An 18,339-nucleotide genomic window follows, 5' to 3' on the forward strand; every position below is an offset into this window, starting at 1 on the left:
TACATCACAAAAGTAGTAAAAGGTTTGGAGCAGAATGGATGAAGTGTTATTTTGTGCTGGATTAAGTGTACAATTTCCAGATTAATTAAAAAAGGCACATACATTAAAAAGGCACACTCATATGCACATTATTTTGCATATGAACTACTGTATCCTTGTATTACAATAAATGTGTCACAAATAATAGCTAACGATCGTTAACACAACCCCTAATGGAAAATGACAGTTCTGTCTCTTTCAAGTAAAAAACTTTGAAGAATATGAGGGCGTTTTACATGTTTGCAGTTTGAATAATAATAATAATAATTTTTCAAATTATTATTATTCAAAAAAATATCCCTTGCTCTTTTCACTGCACTGTCCTTTTTCTGTAGAATAATAATACCAATAGTACTTTTCTTACCATTTCTGCAGAATATAGCAGAATGCAAATGTGTATGCTAATACCCAGGTGGCCATATTTTTTTCCAACTCAGTAGCTGATGATTGGCAAAAGTTTTTACACAATGTCTATTTAATCCACCCAGATCTTTATAGCTCCTCCCTCTTAAGCTCTAGCTCCTCCTCCAAAATATATCAAGTGCTTGCATGAATAAATACAAACAAACAAAAACAACGTATATATAAATTCAACATATATAAAACAACATATATAAATTCAAAATAAATATTTAATGGCAAAAGTTCAAGATTAATCCAACGGGCTGATGATTCATTAAATAATAAAGCTGTTCCCACCAAATCAGTTTATTTAACATGAAAAAACTGTCTTGTTTCCTTCTCAAGGGTAAAGGGTTTAGCACAGAGCTCCTTAAACGACAGCAAGCCAATTCATTTACAGTACCATCATTTATCAAGACTGTAAGGGCAGGTGAACCTGTGAATATGTGTATGTAATATTTATACACTGTGCAGTATTTACTTTGCAGGAGAGTTTTCCATTCTGAGCGTACCCTGTGTGTGTGTGTGTGTGTGTGTGTGGCGTGGGTGGAATCGTGGAGTTGTAGCGTTGGTGCTGACAGCCAGGCACAGAGCAATTTCTCATGGAAATGATCCTCAGTGTAGAGAGGGCATTTAATTGGGTGAATATGTCATAAGGGCTCACAGTTAATCATAGCAAATAGAGAAATAGAGGGCGGCTGAGAGGAAGTTTGGGTCGTTTGGGAAACGGTGAAGAATGTGGGGTGTTGTAGTTGGGTTTTAGCAATGTGTGCCATATGTAATTGGTGAATGAATTTTGTAGATAACTAAATGTTTCTCACTTGTGACGGAAGCAGGAACTTTTTGAAACCATTATTCTTCAGTGCCTCTTAGATGATAAAGAGTGCCATTTTATATACATTAGCAACATAGACATGGTACTGTAAGCCTGTACAGTAAATAGTGACTCACTTAGCTGGTGTTTTCATTAAGAAGAATGATGAGCATTATGAAGGCATAATTGCTGTGCAATTGCATCATACATCTAATGCTAAACATACAAGCCCTTGAAGCTTCTGGCTAAGAAAAACAAAAAAGTTTCTCTCTGGGTGACCAGACATCGAGTGCAAAGTGTGTTGTGTTGTTGAGTGAACAGTAATCAGGAGAGAGTGAGTGCTGTGTTTGGGAATGCATGTCTGTGACATCAAAATGTAAAAGAATTTGTTTCTTCATCAGAACAGATTCGGAGAAATGTAGCACTGCATCACTTGCTCAACAATGGATCCTTTGCAGTGAATGGGTGCCGTCAGAATGAAAGTCCAAACACCTGATAAAAACATCACAATACTCCACAAGTAATCCACATGACTCCAATCCATCAGTTAAAGCAGGGGCTGGGAACCTTTTGGTCATGAAGTGCCATTTTTAATTTGTATGGTTAATCACTGTGCCATAGGTTGCCAACCCCTGAATTAACATCTTGTGATGAAGCAAAAGTCTATGTGTTTGTACAAAATAAATCCATCATTAAAGATATTTTGACTTTAAACCGTCGCTTCTGGACAAAATACAAACAGCACGACCTAATTCATATTCATGACCTTAGCCTTGTAGGATTTGTCACATCGCCTCCGGAACACCTTGATGAGTCATGAATTGTCCCATTACAAAGTGTGGCCTGCTGTATGCTGCCTAGGGGAATGAAACGCAGGGTGTCTTGCGCCTGGATTTATCTTCTGAGCACAGCCAGAGCTACTTGGGGATTACAGCTTAGGCCTCTGAGCTCTCAGGGCATTAGCTCACCCACTGTGACGGTCAGAAAAGAAATACTAAAGCTCTTCCTGATATTTTGCTGCAGAATGCAGATCAAAATAAACATTTAAAAATAGTTTGGAATGTGTAGCCAATGCCTTGATTTTTATGTAATGATTGTGACCAATTTTTTTTAAAACCACTGGTCACAATGGCATATAGATAAATAAGTAAATAGACAGAGAAAGCTTAGCTAGAAATATGTGTGAGAGATTCTTTTCTTTCTTTTTCTAATAACTAGAAAGTATTTCTGAAAATGAAAAACATGAATGGTTTTGCGATGATCGATAGATAGATAGATAGAAGATAATAGATGATAATATAATAGAACTATATGCAGCTATATGTTAGTAATATGCAGTGCTAATAAAGCAACTAGTTAACAGTCGAGAATTGGTCCCATAAAGCAACAGTATGTTATTTTTCTGTGTTCAAAATAAGCAAAATGTATATAATGAGCTGAGTACATCATAAATTCATCTACCAAAATACGCCTTTTGTCTTACCCAAAATCTAACTATGGTACATTTATAATAAGTATATTTTTTGGGACTTATTGTAGCCGCTGCGGAGTAACCATAACTGGTAAACGCCATCGGATAAAAGTGGAGAAGTAGCCTGCGAGTTAGAATGTTCTTCCGCGGGATGGCTTTGCAGTTCTGTTATTAACCGCTCGAGCGCCAAAAATTCACATATTGCTTTAACTGAAGTGTTACTGAAAAATTTTGTACAAAACTTCATTTAGATTTAATTTGCATCTTCTCAAGAGGTGTTTTGGAACATCTCAACCCATGTGGTGAACATGTCATGAAGTTTCATGAAGTTTGTTGAAGTGAAGTTTGAGTGCTGCTGTCATTAAAGCACAAAAGGGAAACATTCCAATACTTAAATAATTCATCTTCAACAGTGGTTTGGACATAAGGCATGCTGAGGAGCGTTAGTTAAAGACAGGTCGAAATCAAACCTGTTATCTGCTACTCAAGCTTTCCCAGAGCATTGCGCTAATTCCTAGGTCACAGTTATAATTTCCCTATATGTTTCACTTTAATATTACAAAAAATAAGAGGCTACTCATAATGTATGAAATGTATGAAAATCATATGAACGGACCGCTGCAGTCACAGATGTGATATCTGATAGCGAATCTGAAACAACATGTCTTATCCATTTGTGCAGTGTAGAGAGCGGCCAGTCTCACTGAGTGAGTGGCTGTTCGTTCCGAGTAAGACGAGTGCTCTTGAAAAGTGAAATCAATGCAAAAGTGATTTGTGTAACTCTTTGAGTAGGCTGTGACCTACATACAGCTCATCAGGACTCGCAATCCCAAAGAGTTCACAGCACCCATAGGTCATTAAACCTTTAGTAATGAAGATGGTGAAGCTAGGTTTGGTAGATTTGCAGGAAGGTGAGAATGAAATGGGCTACAGTAACCAAATAGGCTTATTTTTGTCACCCAACTTCCCTATTAATATATAATTATTCACTGATAAATTATCGTAGTATCAACTGATGGTGTTGTTACTGAGGAAAATGCCAAAATGGAACATTCCTACACTGTCTTATACAGCGGTTTGCCAGTCTGTGTAACAAAACCACCCTAATTAACCCTTGCAAAGGTTTGAATGACATGGAATCTGACAAAATCATAACGCTGAAATCCCAATTTTTGTCCCACAAACAAATCAGACAGGAGAATATAAACTTCGGAGTGAAAAAAAAAAAAAAAAAAAAAAATATATATAGATGTATATAATATATATATATAATATAATATCTAATACTAATAACACATACATTCTGATATTCATTGCTGTTTATTTCGTGCGTTACGTAAATATGTCAAAGAACGATCAATTCATATGTGCTGCACGAACTGAGCACGAAATGTATCTGTCACCAACACATAAAGAAACCTGGTATAAATAAATGTTTTTGTCGTTGAATTTCTTACAAAATAACAAAATTTGAAAAGCTGAGGACTGAGACTGTTTCATACCACAAATAACCCTGCTCTGTCTTGTCTGTCTGGCAATGTTGTCAGTTTTTGTCATGACATAAATCGAGTTTTAAACCAATCACCTGACCCTGCCTTTAAAGGATTAGTTCACGCCCAAAATGACAAATTCTGTCAGTATTTAGGTAAACTCATGCTCGTTCAAAAACCCATGATGAAAATTGTTTGATCTACAGAACACATTTTTTTTAATTAAATTCAAGCGAGTTCTGTCCCTCCATGGTAAAAAAAACACAATTTGGGGGGATGGCAGCATATTTTCATTTTTGGGCACAAATGAAGCCACCACTAATGTTATTTCCCGCATCCAGAACACCTTAAGCAACCACCTGGCAACCATCCACCAACAATTCTAGGTTTGTGGAACGAGTTTTACTGCAGCAAGCATCACTCACATATTCTTCTGAAATCTAGTTGGATGTGTAATTTCAAGTGAAAGAAACTGGAATTCACATTTGTACAGCAGTTGACTGGGACTGATCTTCAGCAAAACTTGGCTAGTGACAGAAATATGACGGAAGAACTGATATCGTCGTATCCACTTTTCCCCATACGGAGCACCATGATCTCTGTCAGAAAGACTACAGCATCTCCATAAAAGCTTGTTCAGGAGCTGAGGCCAAACATTTCATATGAATACCCTAAAGTGGTACAATGAAGGCTTTTAAAGCTTCCTTTAAGTTTAAAGTAAACAAACCTTGGAGAGAACTAAGACCGGCAGGATACAAAATTTACTTTGAGAATAGGCCATGGCCACTTAGGCTAGAGATCAGTCATTTATTAATGAAGGCAAAAAATGCTGACAATGTAAAAACCAGCCCCAAGAGATTTTTGCGAATGCCAACATATTTGAACCGGTGTAAAAAAAAAAAAGAATCAATTATCAGGGCTCTTTGTGGAACTGTTTAGGTTTCATCAGTGTCCTAGTCCTAAAAAAGTGAGAGAACTGGTTTTAATAGAACTAAAAACGTCAAGGTCAATTCTGATTGGCTGGCTTTCAAGCACCACTGTTAAGAAGCAAAGGTTATCTATACTAGAAAAAACAAACTTCATGTTTCAAAGTTGCCATAAAGAAACACCAATCACCATAGAGAGGCATGTTGTTTTCCCCAGAAGGTCAAGTTAAAATTTTGATTAACCTTAATGAGAAACATGAATGAATCGAAACTTATATGGTTGAATCGTTGACAATAAGATCAATAACTGCAAAACAGATAGATGCAGCCTTTTAAATGTTCAAGTAAATTCCCCCTAAATTACATTCAGGTGTGTACAGAAAACAGGAATTGCAATGGTTGACATAATGATAAACCATTGCAATATTTTGACATTCTAGGGCTATTTATTGAGATAAAGTAATAGTAGCAACCAGTGCAGAGACAGCGATAGCAACGGTTGGAAAGACAGTTTTTAAAATTTATGTTTAAGATTATGTGATTTTCTAGCACCATATTTAGATTAAGTATACACATGGCCATAGAAGCCAGTAAGCAAGAAAGGTAACACAAAATTTTAGTTCAGGGACCACTTCTCACTATTGTTGCTTAGTTAGCAGGTATATTATATCATAATTAGCTTTTTATTAGTACTTATACCATATAGTATACATGCCTACCCAATACGTTAACTTAAATAATACATTACTAACTAGTAATAAGCAGTAACTATAAAATACATATGGAATTAGCCACCAAAAAAAAAACTAAAAAAACCAAAGGATGGGTTATTGTGTTGGACATCTGTAAAATAATGGGTACTTCACTTTCAGACAGATGATATAATTTTGACCACACTTAATTTTCGTTGCTATTTTCTGTACAAACATTTTTGAATGTGGTGTATCATCGACATCAGATTTCAGACCGCCTATGGGTGGCAAACATGGACATTTCCTGGCCAGAATAACACAGTGTGTACTAGAGTATTGTGAAAAAGCAATAAAATCTACAATAGAAGTAAAGTTTTTTTTTTCATTGAAGGTGGTCATTTTTTTTTTTTCCCTTCATTTTGATTTCATTCAGTCAACACAGAATTGCGTTTTGTAGAAAAATATTATGCAGAGGAGGTATTTTTCATGTACATGCTATCACAATATTACACAATATAAATTCTACCAAATATCTCCATATGTGTAATGCTATAAGCTGGTCATAGAGCGTTTTATATAACAAAGCACATAATACAGGGTAGGGTACAGTTTCACTCACTATACAACTTGTAAACAGTCAAATAACAGATCAAAGATTCTTTTTTACAGTTCTATCAGGGGCAGTGAAACATCAGTCTTTACTAAATTTCTCATTATCATGCAGAAGCAACGAGCGTTAGAGCTAAGACAAATACCGCGTTAAGTAGTAGGAGTGTCCCCCCCAACACATTGACAGTGGTGGGACATGCGTAGGGCCCAGGAGTAAACGAGCTAAATAACCAAAATCAAGTCCAAAAATAGATCAAATACTCCACTCTGTAAACTCCCAAAAAATTGAACTAAACATTGCACTAAGACAATGTAATAGGCAAGGTTACATTACATTAACAGGTCATGGGTTGAGTGCTTTACATCATACTACCATAGAGATCAATGAGGACCTGCAGGATGGGTAAAAACTCGTAAAACTAGAGGGATGCATTACGATACAAAACCATTCCCCGAAACATTCTAATATGTAACAAAGTGGTTCAATTTTACACATCCAGTCTAAGCATCTAGAGTATGAGATGACTAGACCAGTTAAGGAGTAGATGAACTACAGGTTGCTGAAAGTTCCCTTTAGTGTGCCTAGAACTCCATGAGCACATATTCTGATGAGAATAGTATAATTTGGGCTCATAAATTATAGGCAGATTACATAAATCTGGGAAAGTGGGTGATTCTCTCTTGGTTACAGATTTGTAGTCATACTACCTGGTCATCCTACTTGGCAATACATTTGTATAAACATTTACAGGGTGTAAGTTGTATTTCTTTTTAATGCAGTATATACAATTAAATTAACACTGGAGTGGAAATTAAATTATGTTGATTGTCCCCAGAAAATATGTGCTTCTACTTAGAGAAAAAAAAAAAAAAGATAAGCTAAAATTAGTAACATCTAAATTACCTGGTTTGATTAATTAACTGGGAATGCATTTATTGGTTAAATTCCATGTCACTTTTGTAATGTCATCATGCCGGTGAGTATTAGCAATAAACTTCTGAATGATCTGTGATGTTTGTGGCATTAATGGGTTTATCACACATTAAAATACTTCAAAATGATTTCTCTTCTGTTCAGTTTTTTTCCACTGAGCAAGTAAACAAGATATATTAATTAAATTTATAGTCATAACTGATCATGTATCCAAGCTTTACCAGAGCATATTTCTGAAGTCTGTGAAAAGAAAGTATCTATATATATATAGATATATAAAAAAAAAAGAACTGCCAAACAGGAATGGCCTACCCATGTAAATATTAGCATGGAAAAGATACTTTTAGTTTTATAAGTTAAATTGTACACCAGAGAGTTCTTTGATAAATTTACCCCACATGTGGAGTAACATCATTTGATTCACACAATGCCAAGAATGATATATTTAGGGGGACATTTTTTTTACCTCTTTGGTAGCTATAACATATATACATGGCATAAACATTTATTCTGTACTCTTGCTAATTCTTATTGGGCACATACAAACACAAGAATCTGTCAATCACATTTAAAAAACCATTTAGGCTACTGTAAGATTGGGTCAAAATAGCAATCGCAATATGTCAACATTTATACAAACCTTTTCATAACTAGGCATCAACCTGTACAACAGTTCATGCCTCATGTGTTGTGACACCATTACCTTGACATCATTACAGATTACCAATGACCATGTGCTGAGAAGGCATACAAGATATGTTACATTTCCAACAGTAATTAGATACATTGTTGAATTCACATCAGCGATCACTAGGGTTGTTTCAGAATGTTCTCTATGGAAATCTATACATTTCCAAAAAAAAAAAAATAAAAAAAAAATAAAAAAAAAGAAGCAATAATCTTATTTGATAAACTGATGTAATCATAATAAAAATGGTAAAGGATACCAGATACATATTAAAGAAATTGAAGCTTGGGTTAGAATTTGATATGAGATTAGACTGGAATTTGATGTTAACATAATGTAAGAGGTTCTAATTGTAAAAGCCAACAAGGAAAGACTTAGAGGTGGAAACCTTAATGATTGTGCCCTACACTGAGAGAAACGACATCTATGGTCCCATGAACTTAGTTGGACTGTGGACTTTTTTTATTTTTTTTGTAGCATACCCCATTCAAAAAGCATTTACAATTTTGCAACATTTCTAATATATAAACTAAACTTCATTTCTTTTCAAAAATAAGATGCTGATTTCACTAGGTATTTGTAATATGGGCTATGGACAAAGGTTTCACATCTCCAATAGAAAGTAAGACTGGTACAGGACTATTTAAATAGGCACATTCAGGATAATATATCAGCAAATTTGGAAGCATTGGAAATGTTTAATTTTTTTTCTAGCTTTCTAGATAACTAAAAATGTTGCAGATGTGCACATATGATTGCAGAACGGCATAAAACAGCAAGGCCAAACAACAAACAAGGGCAAATATGAATGGTGTTCGTCCAGTTTACATCTGGTCTCTCTAAGCATGTTCTTTACTAAAGTGCTACAGGCTAATTTTCTAGCAGCCGCATGAATTCGACTCACTGTACAAATGTTGTATTTTATATTCTGTTGAGGTTTGAGTTTCTTAGATTTATTGGATTTTACCTCTATCTTTGGCAAATATTCATTTTTACTCAAACCAGATGATAATGTGTGGAACAAACTAAAACAAGGAAATGGATCAGGCTTACTCCATGACACTTTATGCATGGTCTACACCTTCCTATGTAACAAGAACTTGTATGATCTTTTGTGGAAGCCACAGTCAAAGAGAGGCTACAGATGCAGCTGTTAGGAGAGTTCAAATGTTAATGAGGATACATTGTGGTGAGCATAGGCATCTTGTTTACATTGCACATAAAGAGTTGCATAATTGTAAACTACCATTTCTATTTAAAGGTTCAACCAATACTTTAAAAAAAAATCTGGAATGCCTGGTGAGTTGTTGCATTTTTGTGTTTGTTTGTGTGTGTGTGTGTGTGTGTGTGTGTGTGTTTTTTTTTTTTTTTTTTCTTTATTCCAAAAAAACACAAAGGGAAAACAAAAGGTTGAAGAGAAGGCAGCTTGTGCGACATGTTGATTTTCTTCTCCAAATCACCATAAATTCTATTAAAGTTTTCATTCCATGGTGTATTCATGAAAGAAAAAGCACATATAATGAGGACTAACTAATGGTTCACTCAGGTAAAGTGTCATGCATTTTTTGTTGAACCTTGGTCATCAAAGTCCCATGGGCAGACATCTGACATTTTTTAACACCACTAGTAACTCTGCCTTTGGAATTCAAACTTTTCTGTTTGCCAGTGGATGGACTGGTGCTCCGGTTGACTTCTTTACTAGTTGCCGCATCTTCAAAATCCCAAGGGCATACCTCTGCTTGCTTGCTTTTTCCTAATGCAAGATGTGGGCTTTTTTGTTTTCCTTTGAGACAATTTCTTGACTACTATCAGCATCCCATGGACAAACCTCAGCCAGTTTAGGCTGGCTGATAGGTCTTTCTTTTTGTTTTTCCAGAGGTTAACTTGTCTTTTGCATTGATTTCATTTTGTCTTCACCAGGACCCTTTGCGTTCTCTCTTTCCATCTCTGATATTCTGAGAGGAGAAGTTCCCTTTTTTATAGCACGGGTCTCCTTTGTTTTAGAAACCTGAGAGGAACAAGGGTTTTTTTCAGAGATTGGACCTGACACAGTCTCAAAGTCCCATGGACACACTTCTGCTTTAAAGGGTGGCTGTAATGTGCTGCCTGTGGATTTAGTAGGCTCGGAAAAAACACTCTTTGCTTTACCCTCTGTGGGTGTTGTACCCTTGCCCTTGACTTCAGTAGGCGAGGAGCTTATTTTCCCTTTGATCTCAGTTGGTGTGGTGTCCTTTCTTGGTCTGCTCTGATCAGGGAGCAATCCCCTGGAGAGTCCTTTGGCTTGCTTGACACTTCCTCAACGTCCCATGGACAGACCTCAGCTTTTTAGAACCTTGGCAACCTCTCCGGATGCCTGGGGTTTGGACATGGCAGGCTTACCACTGGAGTGAGGTTTGGCCCCCACTGCCTGACCATCGTCCTCATTTCCTTCCTCCCACTGGACATATGTCTGCTCTATCAGAAGCTTTCTGGTTGGAGGGCCTGGCCACAGAGGGTGACTGCTCTGTGCCTTTCTGCTTTTGCTGTTGTGATTTTGTCGCCTTGTTGTGTACTGGGTTCCATGGACTGTGGTGGTCTGCTCGGGGGCAATAGGACACATGTTTCTGGACCTTGTTTTCAGAGGGAGTTGGCAAGTCCTCACACTTCCCAAGGGCACACCTCTTGATAGGTCTACAGGTCTTTCCCCCTTGGTTGTTTCTGGAGCAAATTGAGGGCTGGCTTCCGCTCATCTGTTGCTTCATTATACCAGTTTTGGCAGCTGTCTGCTTGTACTCCACTGACTGACTGACAATCATCTTTGGATAACCCTCCTTTTCCTCAGCTTCAGCTAGAGTATTGGCATCCTTGTTTCTTTTGATTAGCTTTCTTTGTTGGATCCTCTGCTATTTTGGGCCTTTCCTGTTAGACCAAGTGTTTTCTCTTTGGCACTGGCAATGAGCTTAGAGATTTCTGCAGCATGGATGTTCTAGGGTGAATAGGTTTCTTATCAGCTGTCAGGTTGTGAGCGCTGGCTGACTTACACACCAGAGGAACGGACTCTGTTGACTCACTGGCTGCATCAATTTTCTCAGAGGACTTCTTCACCAGCTTTCTTGCCCATTAGGGTTTCGAGAGGGAGCCTTCTGTGGTTTGCGACTTCCATCTTGTCAGTTACTGAACTGCTGGAATCCTCACTGTGGTCACGAACATGGTCATAACTGCTGTGGGACTTTTTAAGGGAGAAAACTTTGCTCTTCAGGGATTCATCTTTGGCAGGCTTAACAGAGTGTGAGGGGGTCGAAAGGGTTTTTCTCAAGACACAGATGCTGTTGCGGTTACTCCCATGCTCACCCAGGTCTTGTCCTCACGGCTACACTGGCGGCCCATTGTCTCCGGAATCTCAGTGATGCGGCGCATGAGGGAGCGACCTAGGCCCTTTTTGGAGCTGCGCTTCTTCTGTAGGTGAGGATTGTTGGCCAGCATCTTTTTCCTCTTATAAATCTCCAGCTGGGAGTAGAGTTTTTTTCAGCTCTTTCCTGTGGATTTTTAAGACAAAATGGGCCATTAACTCACAACATATGCCTAGATGTAGAAGCAAAAAAAAAAAAAAATGAAATGATTCTAGTTACAGTGAAGCAGACGCTCTATTGCACAGAAAGCATGCCAGAACTCCTAGTTCATTATATGCAAACTACAGACAGTGCCTCAAAGACATTAGACCAAACCAACATGCTGTTTTCCACTAATTAGAGACAGGACAGTCTGGGACGGTGTCAAATACGAAAATTTCATGTTTTATTGTTAGGTCTGAAAGAGCCTCGGAAGAACATCAAAGCATTTCGTACAGGTGAAGTCATCAACGACAATTATACCAAGAGCAGAACTTTATCCCATTAGCAAAATGCCCTTTCTATGAACAAAATTTGAGTCTTTGGTGAGAGACTTCTTCAGCTCTAACAAACAAACAAAAACCTCTGCTCACGTTGGTACGTTTTTCCCAAAGACTGTCGCAAGACCTTACGCCACAGCCATTAATAGAACTTAGCTGGCCCATTTCCTCTGGTGTCTGCAATAAAAAACTGCCATGGCTCAGTATGTTTGTCAGTTAGAGGACAAGGGGTCAAGAGATATTTGCAGATTATGAAATTTCAGTTAATTACTAAGGCAGGAGAGAGTCAAGGGGAAAAGAAAGCCTGAAAGAAATCAGGGCACCTACCCGAATATCCTCTGGGTCCAGACTGTGCTCACTCCAGGCGGACGTTGATGCTGCTATTCAGGTATGACCCAGACCGGGCCCATATCCAATTCATCTTCATAGGCCTCTGTAGCAATGTCATCCCTTAGATGTGTACCCGCAAACAAGAACTGTGGGAAAGATATGAGTGTTTAACAGATTCGGTAAAATTAGATTTTAGCCAACAAATGATTCAGAGGATGAAATAGGATGTGTGGGTTTACCTTTGGCACAAGCAGTAACCCCAAAGTGACAGTCACTGTCAAGTGTGTATGAGTAAAGAATAGCATCAACATCCAGTCCGGGTGCAGTTCAGGGGCTAGAGTGAACCTATGGATGGATTTACAGAAAAATGATTAATCATCTACAATCATCTAACAATACAGTACAATACAATATAACTATCTGGTATGTGTGCATTACAGATCTGGTTGTATTCCAAAATGCTTATTTATACAACCCATTTCAACAATAATTTAAATTACTTAATATAAATGCATATAAAATTATATAAACATATTGATATCATTTTCAATATATGGTATCAAATATATGGTATCAAATTGGGTAATATTGTAATGTTACAACTTTTTAGCTTCGAAGCAGCATCCAATGCAACATGTTTTGCTAACTTTTCTCCCCCATAAACCTTGGTAGTATCTACAGTATGCTTTTGTACACTCTACACTATTACTCTGATTTAAATAATTCTATGCAGATTCATTAATCATTGCAATCATTCTAAGAACCTATTCATTCATAGCTTGAACCTGTGGTGGATTTACAGAATCCAAATGAACAATCATCTACTCTTTTTACTTTTTTAAAAATCCATGTCTTCATGTTTATATGGTCACCTACTGCAACTACAAAAACAGGAAACCTACTAAGTGAATGATTTAGGAGGCTAAACTGAACTTTGAGCCAGGTGCCTGGACTTGTGTACACAATATACTGATTCCTGAACTCCAGAGCTAGGAAGTGAAGGTAGAATGGCATTTGCAAATGACACAAGCTATTATCGAACCTGCAGTCACACAATGATGTTAGAGCATGTGTACAGCTCCAATACAGCAGGTTTATTTTTAGATTTATGCTGTATTTATCTGTGCTTGGTCATATACAGTATATTTTTTTTTCTTCAGGTTTATCTGTGCTGACCTGCTGGGAGACTGTGTTCATCTTCACCATGTTTGCAGTGAGGTTTGCAGCGCTTTTGCTTCCAGCTCTTTTAAACTGGTTGGAAATTGACGGTCCCTCTGAGATGACATATGCACTGCTACATGGAATAGTTTGGACATGTCCATTTGAATGCAGAAATAAGGTTTCCTCATATTGTTGTTAAATCACCTTCTGAAATTCCTGAGGTAAGCTAGAAAGGACCGGTGTATGCTGAAAACACTGGCTGCCACAATGCACTAATTACTGTTTATGATGAAAGGACATGGGTGCCGTTACAGCTAAATACAGATAGTTAAGTAACACTATCCCATGGCTCTGTACTGTGATTAATTACTGTAGAAACAGTGGGAGAGAGCAGCAAGCGATGCAGAACTTCTAAAAATCACATGCCCTGCCTTTGAAGTCAACTGCCTTTATCTTGTGTAAGAGTTCAAGCTAAGTCCCTGCCTGAATGAGTGCCTCATTACTGCTGAAGTCATTCGTACGCTCCACAACCCTAAACTGACTCTTTAAAAGGCAGTGTCAGTCCATCAGGCAGGGGAAGCTGAGCTTCCTCAAAAAATACATTTAAAATTAACATAAGAACTAAAAAGCGATAAAATTGTTTAAATAGCACAGGGGGGTTTAACCACTGCCCAAATGCAAGAGCAGATTGTTTAATCAAAAATGTCAATAGTAAACTGACCAATCAAAATGAATATTCAAATGATGTCAAATCATTAGTTTCTGTCAAAAGTGTGCCTGAAATGGCAAAAGGGATAAGAATAAATGCTAACACTCTAGCATAGGGACAGATTCTTACCATTCTTACTAAACTAGTTGTTTATTAGCAAGTCTGTTGTTAACATATTGACTGTTTATTAAAGCACAAATTCTACATCGCCATATTCTACATCCCTAATCCTACCCAACACCTAAACTTAACAACTACCTTACTAACTATTAATAAGCAGCAAATGAGGAGTTTATTGAGGCAAAAATGGTTTGTCAATGGTGAGAACTGGAAATAGTGTGACTGAATAAATGAAAAAAAAAAAGTTTTTCTAACAAGTAAGCTAGTGTATCATTTTAATGAAATATTGCAACAGGTGAAGAAAGACTGTGTATTTTGCCAAGTATCCAAATTAGTTCTGATTATTAAAGGATCTCAAAGCAAATGAATGAATAAAATTTCATCAAAGCTTGAAGAAATCCTAATGGAGGATTTTTCATTTAACGAAACAGATTGATGGTTCTTAAGACCCAATGATCCTGTCATAGTGGTTAACATTCAATTACAGAGGAGCAACCTATATTTAGATCTGTTCTTCACATAAACCACATGAGTTGGAATAAAGAGCACAAGTCATTGTATCCTTTTGATTCTTTCATTGTAATTGCACGGAAAAGAGCGACCAGTGAGTTATTATTAGGGGTGTGCAGCAAAGACAACAATAACTGTATCTGTTGCAAGTTATTTGTATCTTTTAATGTGGGTGTGGCTTAAAATGAAGATGTTTGAGAAGAAGGAGGAAGTTCTTGGTGGCAGCCACTCACCTTAAAATGTGGAATATGGCAGAGAGGATGAGCTCATTGTGCACTGCGATGGCCATGTAGCGTGGCTCATGAAACGCTGAGGGGACGGTCCTCACCGCATAACACAGATACACACCCCACAGGAGGAACAGGAACTCAGCTGTTTGAGAGAAGAAGTATAGAGTTAACACCAAACTGACTAGTACCTGGGACCTGCCAGTTCCCAGATCAACCCGAGAATGATGTGGCTGTCAAAACTCTTCCTGTTACAAACCAATATAGCACTAGATTGAAAATACTAGAATGATAGAGAAAAAAGGTATTCAATAAATGCAATAAACGCCATCTAGATTGCTTGCGTTCTCTGGACACCTCTTGACAGACAATTGCAAATGAAGCTGTGGAGGGCAATCCAAAGTTTTATAGTTCCCCATCCCCTATTGGCACATCCTATACAATGTCAGCCAGTCAGCTGGCCTGACATCAATAAACATGTGTTCCCCAGTGAAAATCTGTCATCATCAATGTGACGCTTACTGGTCCAGGTGTTAGACTGGGCACTTTCCAATCTGCCATGCTTGAGGATAAGACATCAGGATAAACATTTGTGCTGAATTCGATTCGTCACAGCCCGATTGATGCTTCCTGTGAGATTCGCTATGTGTCTGCAATTAGTGCCAAGGCAGCCTTGATTCATCACTTTCTTGGCTTGTATTATGAACATGATGACCTGTACTGGTCTACTGCGGTTGTTATGTTTAACAATAATATAATAATAATAATGATAACAATAATAAAAAAAGGTAGTAAGGTACTAGTATAATCTAGCTTGATTCATTATTTGTTTAGGCATTTTAACACAATGCAAAATAACTACTTTTGCGTGTAGAATACAGAATACTGATATTTGAAATATTTATCATAGCAAAATGTATACTGTTTCACTTTCTTTTTAAAAAAACATGGATGCACTTCAACTGTCAGGACTCAATATTTTAGCTGTAGATGTTTGGAACAAGAACAGATTAAAGTTCTGTCCTCACTTACTGACAAATTAAGCACTATTTTATTTTAAAATACATATTAATAATACTCTAGGTCCAATTTTATTAAATGCAGTTAGCTGAACTTGAGTGTTTTTTGACATGTATTTTCAAAATTACTTCTATTGTCTTTAAATTAGGGTTAAAGTTTACTGCTAAATGCACTGACAAGCATTTATGGTAGACAAAAATATACTTTAATATAATTTCTATTCAAACTGTATGTCATGTATTTAAATATATTTGTAATTACACATTGTAATGTTGCATTTTAGTGTATTTAAATTAAATTAACTAAATGTAATACTGATTAACACTGATAACAATATTACATTGTACATTTTTAAATGTACTTCTTTTTCATTTAATCACACTTCTTTTTCGCAAGAGATGTGTAATTTTTGAATAAGAAGTTAGCCATTCATAGAAAGATACAAAAAAAAAAAAGTGAATGTATGGACTACATTGGCGATGCTCTTATTGCAATATATATTCACTTTAATTATATGGAAAAGAGCAGCGGGAACATTCTGCTAAATACTGTTTTTTTGTGTTCCAAGGATGAAAATATTGGTTTGACATGAAGGTGAGTGAATGAGCCATTCGTTTAATTGTTGTGTACTTTAAGCAGTCCCCTGAAGAGATTATGTATATTTTCTTTCATTAAAAAAGTATCCATATTTGGGAGCATTTTATCCAGACTGTTTGATCCACTAGCAATTTATTCCAGCCTGTGCTCATTAAAATGCCAAATACTCATATAGGAAACTCTTAGGTAACAGATTCACTCACCCACAGCTATCATGTAGTCCCAGCGGTCCAGCAGACACATGCTGAACTGAAGCCCATCAGTGGTGAAGCCCACACTGATGAGAGCGAGATGTCTGCTTGGATTCTGACAAACAGCGGCGGTCCAGGCTATTGCGAACCATAACACAATCAGCAGGATGACACACAGTAGACGTAACACTCTCCAGCTGGTCATGTAGGGGATCCGTTGGGCTGTACGTGACAGGAACACCTTGAGGACCCTGGAAAACAATGACAACAATCACTGTATCCTTACCACTTCCATACTGGAAATTACATGGGATTGGAAAATGTTGTTTTATTTTTAATATAACTGAAGAATTACACATGACTGTGCATTAAAAAAGGTCAATTTTGATTTCATTCGACATCATAATATATACATTCTTCTCTTTGGATGTGGACCAATTTTTGATTTCAATGTCAAACAAACTTATAAATGGCCATAGCATACAGTCTTCTCATTATCACCATTTGTCTTTATGTCACATTGATAAAGTGGCATCTATACCCCTTTAATATGCGTCTAGTAAAAAAAGTGTTATTTTTCACCCTAGTGAAGCATCATCCCATTTCTGTCCGAACAGAAGTCATTCATTTCTGTTGCCTAATTACAAAAGCCATTAAGTCGTTTGGCATTTCCAGCATATATCATACCCTCTAGCCCACATTTCACGTTCGGTGCAAGATCCTCCTTCATCCTAGCCTGGGTGCCAGCCCGAACCCCGCCCACAACATTTTTTGGACGGGATGAGTATGACGAAGTCAGGCTACCTTCATCCTATCCTACTGCAGGCCAGATCCCCAGAACCCACCAAACAGGCTGTCCACTGTTCATTTTCTATTTTTGTTGTCTAAACCATTCAGTAAATTATAATACATTGTGGCCATTTAGGTCTAGGTACCTCCTGTTATTTGTTTTCTCACAACGATTTTAAGCAGACATTTTGGCATGTAGCTTAACGATGTAGTGAATCTTTTTAAATCATACTTTACCCCTGATGAACTAGTCGTAGAACATACAGCACTGACACTTTATAGGATGCTTACCTTAATTGGAAATTAGGGATAATATAAAGTTTAACTGTGCTTAAAAGGTTTCACAGCAGCTAAATCAGGATAGGCTAATGCTGCAAGGTCTCACAGGAAATAAAGTCTGTATAAGAGTAAGAAAAGTGCATCAGAGAGCCACTATATGCTGACCTTCCTTTTAGCATCTAAAGTCTTTATTTAATAATAGTCTATTTGAATCTGAACATTATATTAAATATAATAGGGATAACAAAGTTAAAGTATAATGTTTGATGTGATGACCAAAATCAAAATAACAATTCATCTAGGTGCCTCAAGTAACCTTGTAACAATTAAGTGTGATTACATAGTGCAAATCAAATGTAATGTTTTTGTATACTGCATGTTAATTGCAATAACATTTGCATACATTATAGTTTTAATTTATAAGCAGTTACAGTAGAGTATTTTTGACTCACTTAAGACCTTACTGTCACATG

General features: G+C 37.0%; 1 pseudogene; it reads right to left on the bottom strand.

Moving 5' to 3' along the window:
- Nucleotides 1-9,619: 9,619 nt before the first annotated feature.
- LOC109073662 overlaps nt 9,620-18,339 on the bottom strand; it is a 44,417-nt pseudogene continuing 35,697 nt past the window's right edge.

The sequence above is a fragment of the Cyprinus carpio genome, chromosome B24, assembly GCF_018340385.1.
Source record: "Cyprinus carpio isolate SPL01 chromosome B24, ASM1834038v1, whole genome shotgun sequence".
Classification (NCBI taxonomy): Eukaryota; Metazoa; Chordata; class Actinopteri; order Cypriniformes; family Cyprinidae; genus Cyprinus; species Cyprinus carpio.